Consider the following 11,664-nt stretch of genomic DNA (forward strand, 5'->3'; position numbering starts at 1 on the left):
CAAATAAATATCCGATTTTGGGATCGTTGTTTAAAGTGCAGCTAAGGTTGAAATGTTTTGGCAAATTTATCCACTTTGGACCAATAACAAACATACGGGACTAAAATTATAAAAGTTATAGTATGTATAAAGTTTAGTTATTTCGGACAATTTTTGCCTCAGAGTAGCTTTATCAAGGCAAACTTCGGACATCGTTTGCTGAAGTTGTGGCCGTGGCAACGCAAAACTTTTGTTTTACTGAAGTTTGGCATTGGCAAGGCTAAACATCAGACATTTTTTAAAAATTTGGCCTAATAATCCGGAAACTTCAAAAAAAATTATTTGAAGTTGACATAATTCATTAACATCAGGCATTTGAAGTTAAGTAAATTAGTTGCTCTTCAGTTGACCTATAAAAGACCAAGGCTAAAACGAAAACATAGACCTTGATCGCTTGCTACTGTTAAATGAACTACTTGCCGGTTGCCACAAAACATGAAGATTTGACAAAATATGTAGTCCAAGCAAAAAATTTCTAATGTCATCACCTGTTATTGTTAAATGAATCACACAAAAACAATCACTATTCGAAATTTAGATTTTCGCCAAAGATTTAGATTTGGTGTATGTTATTTGCTGGTGACATAGTTTTAATTGACGAAGCGCGGGGTAGTGTTAATGAGAGGCTGGAGGTTTGGAGGCAGGCCCTAGAGTCTAAGGGTTTCAAGTTGAGCAGGACCAAGACGGAGTACATGGAGTGCAAGTTCAGTAACGGTACCCAAGAAGTGGATATGGAGGTGAGGCTTACGCAAGTCATATCCCCAAGAGAGGTAGTTTCAAGTATCTTGGATCTATAATACAAGGTAACGGGGAGATTGATTAAGATGTCACACATCGTATCGGAGCAGGATAGATGAAGTGGAGGCTCGCTTCCGATGTCTTGTGTGATAAGAATGTGCCGCTGAGACTCAAAGGTAAGTTTTACAAGGTTGTAGTTAGACCGACTATGTTGTATGGAGTAGAGTGTTGGCCGGTCAAGAACTCTCATACCCAGAAGCTAAAAGTAGCTGAGATGAGGATGTTGAGGTGGATGTGTGGGCATACCCAGTTGGATAAGATTAGGAATGAAGTTATTCGGGAAAAGGTGGGAGTGGCCCCTGCGGAGGATAAGATGCGGGAGGCGAGGTTGAGATAGTTCGGGCATGTTTAGAAAAGTATAAAAGCCCCAGTTAGAAGGTGTGAGCGGTTAGCCTCGGTGGGCAGAAGGAGGAGTAGAGGTAGGTCTAAGAAGTCTTGGGGAGAGGTTATTAGGCGGGACATGGCGCCGCTGGAGCTAACTGAGGACGTGGCCCTAGACAGGAGGGTGTGAAGGTCAAAAATTAGGGTAGAAAGTTAGTAGGTAATCGAGCGTTTCTCTTTGTCTTACTCAGTTCGCTAGTATTAGTGTTAGTATGTTATCTTTTATTCATAGATGGCTATTACTACCTAGAGTTTGACTGCATTCTTGGATTCGATCTTATTTCATCTTGCTGTTATTCCTACTTGTTACAATTACCTTTTCTTTTTCAGTCGTTCTCTGGAAGAGGGTCTATCGAAAACAACATCTCTGCCCTTCCAGGGATAGGAGTAAGGCTGCGTACATTTTACCCTCCCCAGACCCACTCGTAAAAAACTACTGGGTTTGTTGTTGTAAAAATTAGTTATAAGTTAAATGTGAGTGTCCAAATAGGTTTTTCGTGAAATTTTTGCGATTTGGTCGTATCTAATTAGCACTTGATGGATGTTGGCCGAACTTGGGTTGATCTTCATGAATATCCACTTTTAGAGCTAATCTTGAAATATAATCAGCATTAAAAACAATCATAACTTAAAAACAGACATTCGCTTCTTCTTCTCCGCTTCTTATGTGTTTGTTCTACTACCACTTGTCCGTCTTCTTCCTTTTCTTTGCACAAATAAGAAAGAGAGTGAATCACGAAAGAATTTGGATTTGCAAACTTCAATAACTGCCATTTTCAAGCTAGCAAGTTGTTCTAAAGGATGTTGGCCTAACTTGCGCATCCTCCACCCTTTGAAAGATTTTCAAAATTACTAGTTCAACTCAACTCTAAGCCACTCGTGGATTGTTCAATTTGTAATAAATAACACGGAAGAGTGCAACCCGATGCACTAAGTTCCCGTTATGCGCGGGGTCCGAGAAAGGACCGGACCATAAGGGTCTATTGTAAGCAATTTTACCTTGCATTTCTGTAAGAAGTTATTTTCACGGTTTGAACCTGTGACCTCCTTGTCACATGACTGTAACTGTTACCAGTTACACCGAGACTTCCTTTCAAATAACACGGAAGATTTGCTAGAAAGAAAGTGGGGTCAGAGAAGGAGACATCATTATTCATCATATAAAGGGTATCATTAGATAATGTTCAACCAAAAGAACATTAAATATATAATAAAGTTGGGGTAAAAAAATAAAACCTTGTACTCACAGTCCTAGATTAAAATTATATACAAATTGGGTTGTGATAATAAATCAATGTCACTTACAGAAAATCCTGCCTAATCCACTTACAGGGCCTAGTGGGTGGCGTTGTCTAAAGGTTTAAAATACAAAACTGGCCGATAGTTAAAAATTATTTGTATTTGCTAGCCGAAAATTATATAAAATTTACATAATTTTTTTTTATATTATATACATACAAATAATATACATTTTATTGACAATTATTTGTAAGAACAGCTAAAAATATACTCTTCCGGAACGCAAGTGAATCTTGCTAATCAATTTTCTTTTGTATGTGTCAAGATTTAAGAATTTACTCATGCCCAATTGCCATTTCGATTGCAACTCATTTTTCTTTTCATTTTCCTTATTTTAAGATATGTTTTATGGTTTTGATTTCTGAACATTATAAGATTCAGGGGCGGATGCAACATAGAATTACTGGGTTCAACTAAATTCAGTACTTTCGACGCAGAGTATAAATTTATGTGTAAACAATCAGTAAAATTACATAAATAGTAGATATTAAACCCATAACTTTAAATACTGAACTAATAGAAGTAAAATTTTAGATCCGCCTCTAATAAGATTGTGTTTTCATAGTGTTTGTGAGACACGAAATGTAAGATATGTAATATATTGATTACTTTATAACAGTAGGAAGGTATTTGATTTGTGATTACGAAGACAGTTTTCCTTGAAAAATAGAATAAAGAGTTCCGATATTGTTACTGATTTAGTGAATGAAATAATTAAGAAACATAAAAAACGGTTGAAGTTGGAGTGCGGTGTTATTCACATACTAGATGCGTTGCGACCGGAAAATCTTTTTGGCGTGCACCGAAAAGATATGGTTATGGGAATTCTTTTGTTAGTTCATAAACTATTTTGTTAAAATCTGTAAGATAAATAAAGTCTCTTACATTTGAGACTCCAGTTAAAGGAAAAAAGGTGCTCAAGCCTGTATTCCAAAAACTCCCTCGTATATGTAATTGTTTACCCGAAAAACGAATAGAGTTAAATTTATACATAGTTCTAAGGATACGTGATATAAATTGATACAAATTGCGAAAAATATGTAAATAAATATCGAAATTAGTTATAAAAGAAATGAATACAAACCGAATGAACTAGTTGGCCTAAGCCTTCAAGTTTATCACCTCCAAACTGAGTGAAGAGCAATTGATAGAAAAAATAATATCACTAAATATCAAAAGCCAAAAAACATAATATTTGCTCTCTTTTCTGTATATCTCAGAATGAATGTTTGAATCAATGAATGTCCCTTTGTACAGATGATAATCACTCTTAATATAGTGGGGGAATCCTACTTTTGGATACAATTAAAAATACATAGTGGGGATCCCATGAAAGATTAATAAATTAGTTTTTCTTTGAGTCAAGCCATGATTTACGCCGAGATTCTCTCCCCAAATGCGGCTATAGTGTCTTTTTTGTTTCTTGGCTCGATCTCGATCTTGGCCGATCTCAATCTCGGCCGGTCTCTGGTCTCGAGCTCGACCTTGACTCGGTCTCGATCTTGGCCGATTTCGGTACTGATCGGTCTCTAGGTCTCGAGCTCGATCTTGACTCGGTCTCGATCTTGGCCAGTCTCGGTATTGATCGGTCTCTGGGTCTCGAGCTTGACAACCTAACTTCGTATCATGGCTTGATATTACAATGATGAACCTTGGACCATCGTGTTCCAATCTCGATTATTCATACGAAGGGCAGACTCGATTTTGACCATATACAGATAGTCCCATCGTTTCTCGGAAAGAAGATGACGAGAAACGATATGAATTTCCGAAATTCGACTTGGTGAATGATGATGTCATCGACGAACCCGATTGTGACGTATGCGACAAACGTCCCGTCGGTCCAGTTGCCAAGGCATTAAATGCGCGTCAGTCCATGGTCGGCCACTACCGGTTTTGAATTGTCGTTGTGAAACCAATAAATAGCTACTTTCCTCGTCATTCCAAACTTTTACTTTCAAATATTTTTCATTCCTATCTTCATAGTTCTTTGCCTTCTCCAAAGCTCCCTATTTCCAGGTTTTCAAATTTCTTTGCTTATTCTTCTTAAAATACCAAATACTTCAATCTCCATTCTCCTTTGTTCACAAAAACTAAATGGCAAAAATATTTAAAACCGTTCAGCAAAAAAAGGTTGCTTCCTCATCTCGGCCGGCCGGCGAGAAACTAGTGGTGGAGCCACGCCTTGAAGAACTTATTCTCGGGGTGTGTGTTATTGATTCTGACTTTAAGGTCGAGAAACCCTCATCGGTTGCTGGTCGATGCGAGCCGTTATCGAGATATATATGCTCGATACCCAAAAGTCTTCTCGATCTAGTGAAGAAAGATTGCAATTGGAAAAACAAAGAGGTTGTGATAGCGGCACCGGAGGAAGCGATCACTACCCACGTGGAAGGGTACCTGAGTGTTTACACTTATCCTTTCATGCTGGGTCTTGGCCAAATTCACCCTTATTTCTGGAGGATTGTGATACTGCTCCGTTTCTTTATGGGCAAAATCGACGGGCTTCCTTTCACCCTCGACCACCTCGTAAGATTATATAGCCCTCGGCTCTACCGAGGTGGGATGATAAAGCTTCAACGCCGGGCTACCAAGGCGTTCACCTCGAGTATAGATGAAGACAAAGATCGGGGATGGATGGGCCAGTTTATTCGGGTGAAGACCTCGGACCTAATCTCGGTTGAGAGTATGCCATTTCCTGAGAAATGGAATATGAATCATAAGTATGATCCCGTTTTTAGTTTTTGTTGTTTTTACTTCTTCATCTTTCCTTATTAGTGTTTTTTCTCGACGCAACCGTTGCTTGGATGCTGGGTGCGGTTCCCCATCTCGAGAACTGGGCCAAGAGCCTGGTTTCGACGTCAACATACGCCGAGCGCGCATGGCGTGATTTGTCAAAGGGCCGGTGGGAGGCTCATACTCATGGTAAACTTTCTTCTTGGCTTACCGATTTGCCTATCGTTCAAGCATTTTTTTCTCAAGTATGAGTTTATTTACTTTCTCCTTTTGTAGGTCTCGGAAAGGATGCGGCTATGAGACCCTTGTCCAGTGATGAAAAAGCTTTACCACCTGTCTCGAAACCGGCGATGGTGATTACGAGAAAAAGGGCCTCGAACTCCGAGGGTCAAAAACCTAAGAAGAGAGCGGCTCGTAAACCCAAGGGGAGCACAATCCCACGGACTATGGAGTCAGTCCAAAGATTAAGGGAAGAAGAAGAAGAAGAAGAAGAAGAAGAAGAAGAAGAAGAAGAAGAAGAAGAAGAAGAAGGTGGTTCTGGGCTGGTGGCCCGTGCATGAGCTGGCACCGATATTCAGAAAACTTTGGGACTGGTGGGGGCTGATACTGCTCCGTCCAGGCTCGATGAGGTTGAGGAGGAGACTCCGGCCCAAGTTCCCGGGCCGAGGAGAATCGAAGATGCTTTACCTCGGGGCGAAGGGACCGTTGAAGAGGCGGTAGATACCGATGCAGAAACCGGGCTTGAAGCTTGTCAAGATGGAGGCGGCGTCCTAAAAACCTACTTGGGGCAATAGAGATCGGGGATACCCCATCGTTTCCTTTATTTTCACAGTCGATGATACGTGATGCTCAGGTCGTAGAGACTTGTCACGGGGAGGGAGCCCACAGAGAGGAAGATCCTTTCCGTGGTTATTTTGTTAGGGTAGAAGATGCCACCGGTCTGAGTGATTTGGAGGCTCCGAAGAAGAGCTCGGGCGAGGTGGGAGTTTCTTGTCTTTTCAACGAAGCTCAACATGCCGTGAATCGGGTAAGTTCATTTTCTTATTGTTGATACTTGTATTTTCATACTTATATTTTTTTCCTTATATAATTCCTTCTTTCTATTTGTGTAGGCTTTTGTGCTTCATCACGAGGTGTTTCTCCGATCCCGAGGGGAGCTGAGCCGGTACGAAGTCGAAATCTGAGGGGTTACTGAGGAGAAAGATGCCTTCAAGCTTCTCAGTGAGCAGAGAGAAGGAGAAGCAAAAGGACTTCGGGCTGAGCTAGAAGTAACAATCTTTCCATAACCTTATTGGTATGTATACATAATACTCTTACACCCAAGAATCATATTATAAATCACCCTTCTTTACTCCAAACCCGAAAGTGAAGAATTGAGGAAATAAATTCTTACCTCTTTGAAGCCCTAGCAAGATCCTTGTGAAATCTTCAAACCTTGAACAAGAAATTGATGGATAAATGACTAAGTCTTCACTTTCTCTCTCTAAAATGCTCTCACCTCTCTCTAAAATATCAGATGAAACCCTTCAAAATGACCCCCAATAGTATTTTATAAAAATAAGGTCGGGTTTATAAAATCAGAAAAATAAAGCTCCAGAACAGGTGTTGCAGTTGCATATATGGTTATGCAGACCGCATACCGGTCGCATAATCGGTGTCCAAAACTGGCAGACATCTGTTTGTGTATGCGGTCACTATGCGGCCCGCATACCTGTTCTGCGGTCGCATAGTGACCGCATAACAGTTATGCGGTCGCATAGTCGACCGCAGATTTCATCCAAACTGGCCTTCTTCTGCCTCACTTCTGCGGCCATTTTGCGGCCCGCAGAGTGATTATGCGGTCGCATAATGGATCGCAGAAACATATTTTTCTGCTAAAAATTTTTCTTTACTTCCTGGTGCATTGTTCAACTCAAAAAGTCTGAGCCGCGGCTCGCAAGCTCGCCGCGAGAAATTTCTACAATCTTTGTACTATTTGATCTACCTCAACACCATAAAAAAAACTTAATTTCCTTAGCAAAACTTTCCGTATCACTACATATACGTCAACATCTGGTCAACCTTTTCAACTGAATTTCGAAACCTTGGAACTTGGTGTTCCAAGTCATTCAAAAGTCTCACCGGACCCGAACCAATTACCCCCGGCAAGTCACATAACAAATGTAAAGCATAAATTGAGTAGTAAATGGGGAAACGAGGTTATAATACTCAAAATGATGGGTCGGGTCGTTACAGAAATCTCGTGCAAACAATGATAACCGCACGATAGAAACCTTGTGCCATAATAACACTTCGCACGGCAGAAACCTCGTGCCATAACCAAACAGTCATCTCAACCAAAAATCACGAAATTAACACATAACAATTGGAACAATGAAATTACAACAAGGAATCCTACAGTTAAATAATAAATACGAAATCAAGAAAATAGGTAATTCAACTAAACATGTTGCACAAATTACAAGTAAGAGATAAGGCACATAGACATGTGACATTAGGCTAAACAAAATGGCTACATGTGCTAGAGTAACTCAATTAAGGGAATAAAAAGGAACTATTTAGCAAAAACCGTATTTTCAATATTTTAGCCCGAGTACGCACTCGTCACCTCGCGTACTTGGCCTTCACGTATTGCAATTTACCATAACAGTACCAAATCATAAGGAGAATTTCTCTCACACAAGGTTAGACAAGTCACTTACCTCAAACCTTGCTCAATCAATCAATAAGAAGGTCTTTCCCTCGATTTTTCCAACTCCGATTGGCTCGAATCTAGCTAGAACAATTACATACTATAAATATGACTAATAAGCAACTTATTTAAATAAAAAAACTAAGACTTTAGAAAAGAATTAAAAAATCGCTACAAAACGTCGATCCGGGCTCACGTCTCGGGACCCAAATTGTTTTACAAAATATTAACGCCCATTCAACCACGAGTCCAACCATACCAAATTTACCAAATCCCGACATCAACTCGACCTCCAAATCTTAAATTCTTATTTTGAAATTTCTAGGCCCAAATTCTCGAATTACACCTCAAAAACACGTAATCCAGTCGGAATACTCGATGATAATTCAATATTATCAACTAAAATGGTCACAAGTGAGTTACCTCAAGATTCCCGTGAATTCTCTCTGAGAAATTGCCCCCAGCCGAGTGTTTAAACTCCAAAATGACAAAAATATCGGAACCCTTCTATTTTTAACACTGCCAGTGTTTTCGCAACTGCAATACACTTGGCCGCATATGCGCTCTCGCAGATGCGATGCTCCCCTTCGCTTCTGCGGCTTCCCTCGCTTCTACGGACAAAAGGTCCGATTTTGCGAACTCGTTTCTGCGGCAACACTGCCGCTTCTGCGAAGCAGTCCTCCCTCTCACTTTTCGTTTCTGCGATCGACCCGTCGCAGGTGCGACTCCGCTTCTGCGGTCCACCTACCCGCTTCTGTGACCACTGCCTCAGTCACGCCTGGCCGCTTCTGCGAGCTCGCACCTGCGAGCAAAATTCCGTAGGTGCGATTGCACCAGAAGGCAGAATTCCAGCAAATGCTTCAAGTCCAAATTTGATCCTTTAACCATCCGGAATCCACCCGAGCTCTCCGGGACCTCAACCAAATATACCAACAAGTCCTAAAACAGCATACGAACTTAGTCGAGGCCTCAAATCACGCCAAACAACGTCGAAATTACGAATTGCGCCTCGAATCAACTTATAAATTTCAAATTTCCAAATTTTACATCTTGTGCCGAAACGTACCAAATCAATCCGGAATAACTTTAAATTTCGCACACGAGTCATAAATGACATAGCGAAGTCATTCCAAGACTCGGAACCCCAAACGGACATCTATAACACCAAGGTCCACTTCAACTCAAACTTATGAAGTTCTTAAACTCTCAAAAATTCCAACCTTCCATAATAGGCGCCGAAATGCTACTGGACCATCCGATACTCAACCCGAACATATGCTCAAGTCCAAAATCATCATACGAACTTGTTGGAACCTTCAAATCCCGATTTCGAGGTCGTTTATTCAAAAGTCAAGCCTTAGTCAATTCTTCCAACTCAAAGCTTCCGAAATTAGAATTTTTCATCCGAATCAACTCTGAGCTTCCCGAAATTCAATTCCGACCACACGTACAAGTCATAATACCTGAAGTGAAGCTACTTATGGCCTCAAACCGCCGAATGATGCGTTAAAGCTCAGAACGACCGGTCGGATTATTATAAATATATTTTGTATATATTTAAAAATATATTTCATATATATATATATATATATATATATATATATATATATATATATATATATTGAATTATTATATTAATACTCCAAATATACATTGTGTATATTCATTTTGAAAAAAGAATTATGTACTATATTTATCAAAATAATATAATATTATACCAATAAAATATTTTAATATACACTTCATAATATATTTAATATATTATACCAATTATAAAATGTATATAATATTTATAATATTACAAACTTTATCTAAATATGCATCGTTATACAAGCATTCATATATACCAATAAAAAATTATTTATTCCACCAAATAGTTATTGAGAGAGAGATAAAGTACCAGTAAAACCATAGTTAATACAAAATCATTCATAGAAGAGAAAGGAAAGATAAAAATCATATGTTGAGCATTAAATTAGCAACTAAAGGCTTGGGTTTCCATAAAGGAAACGCGATTTTCGCTTGGAGGAGCGTTAGGGCGATGGGAATATCGGAAACCAGCTGGATTATGTTATGATTGCAAATAAATAGTTGCCGCAAATGTTAATCAAGTAACTAAAACTTTGTAGAATATTTTAAAATATTGGACAATTATGTTTTTTCGTCCTCTTTTTTTTATATATTTTGATGCTTTGAGTCCAAAAAATTAATATTTTGGTTACAGACTCCTTCAACCCATCTCCAAATTCTCAGTGCAAACGAGACAATTGTCTTGTCATCAAAATTCGGAAAAAAAGAAGAGAAGTTAAAGATATTTAGGCTGGTTTACGTTACTACTTTCGTTCTAACAGCGGTCAAAGTCTAACTCAATCATCAAAATTAACATACTAAATAAGTTACTGCAGGAACTATGATATTGCAAAAAATTAATTAAAGAGGAAACATTTTCGAATATATTATTATGCCCAATAATATGCTTAATTACTTCACGCTGATATGATATGAAATTAAATTACTCCTATATGCTTATTTAATACTGAGATGAAATAAGATTATCGGAAAAAGAATAAATGTTTTCTGATAAAGGTAAATATTATTTAGGCGAAAAAATGGGCAAGTGCACGTATAGCTATTCTTAGGATGCTATTTAGAGATTAGCTCATACTTATTTTTATTCTGAAATTTTAAATTAAAAATTTTAACTTTAAGACAATTCAATATATTTTTGTCCTAAAAATTTGAATCGAAAAAATAAAATTTAGAACGTACTGACTAATTATTAGATAACAATCCTTTAGGTTGACTACCTACCGCCATTTCTACCGAAAAAACCAAAGGGCTTTTTTAATTTCATAGCAGCCCAAACCCAAAAGGACGCGAACTGCTCTGGCTCTATGCGAAAAGGAAAAAGAAAAAGAAGTCAGGAAACTAAGAATCCATTTGGATAAATTTATTTTAAGTGACTTTTAAGCTTAAACTATAAATTAAGAAATTTAGAGGGTATTTGGATTGGCTTTTAAACTAGGCCAAATAAGTTTTTAAGCTCTTTATAATTTTTTTCAGTATTTGATAAATCTATAAAATGCTTAAAATAAGTTAAAAACTGCTTAAAACAAGACAAAAGAAATAAGTTGGGCAACCCCAACTTAGAGCCTGTTTGAATTGACTTAAAAAAAGTGACTTTCAGCAGAAATAACTTTTAGGCCAAAAATACTCTTAGTTTTTGATTTTTGACTTATTTTTATCATTTTAACTTAAAAAAAAGTGGATAAAAGTAATTTTTTACTTTATCCAAACACGACTTAAAATCTTTTTGGTTTAAAAAAGAAAACTTAAAATAATTCCTTCCAAAGGAGCTCTAAAACTAAGAGAATAAGAAAATAAAAAAAAAGGTTCTCGTGTTATTGGTCAGTGGTAGTTTCGTGATATTACAGAAAGATAGGGACATATTCAAATATCCGCCGATATATATTAACGTCAAGAGTGACGTGTCAGACTCATCAATTTCGAAATCAAAACGAGTCTTCCAAGCCCTACACTCTACACCCTTCCTTTTGAAAAGAGAAACACACCGTCCTTCAATCTCTACCGTTTAATATCCATCCATGTCATCAATCCGTGTCTCTCAAAATCAACGGCTAAAAATCAGTCTCCCAACAAACACATTTTAACCCTATACTTTGGTTAGTTAACTCAACCCTGGTTACTCTTGTTCCCCA

The sequence above is a fragment of the Nicotiana tomentosiformis genome, chromosome 9, assembly GCF_000390325.3.
Source record: "Nicotiana tomentosiformis chromosome 9, ASM39032v3, whole genome shotgun sequence".
NCBI classification, from domain to species: domain Eukaryota; kingdom Viridiplantae; phylum Streptophyta; class Magnoliopsida; order Solanales; family Solanaceae; genus Nicotiana; species Nicotiana tomentosiformis.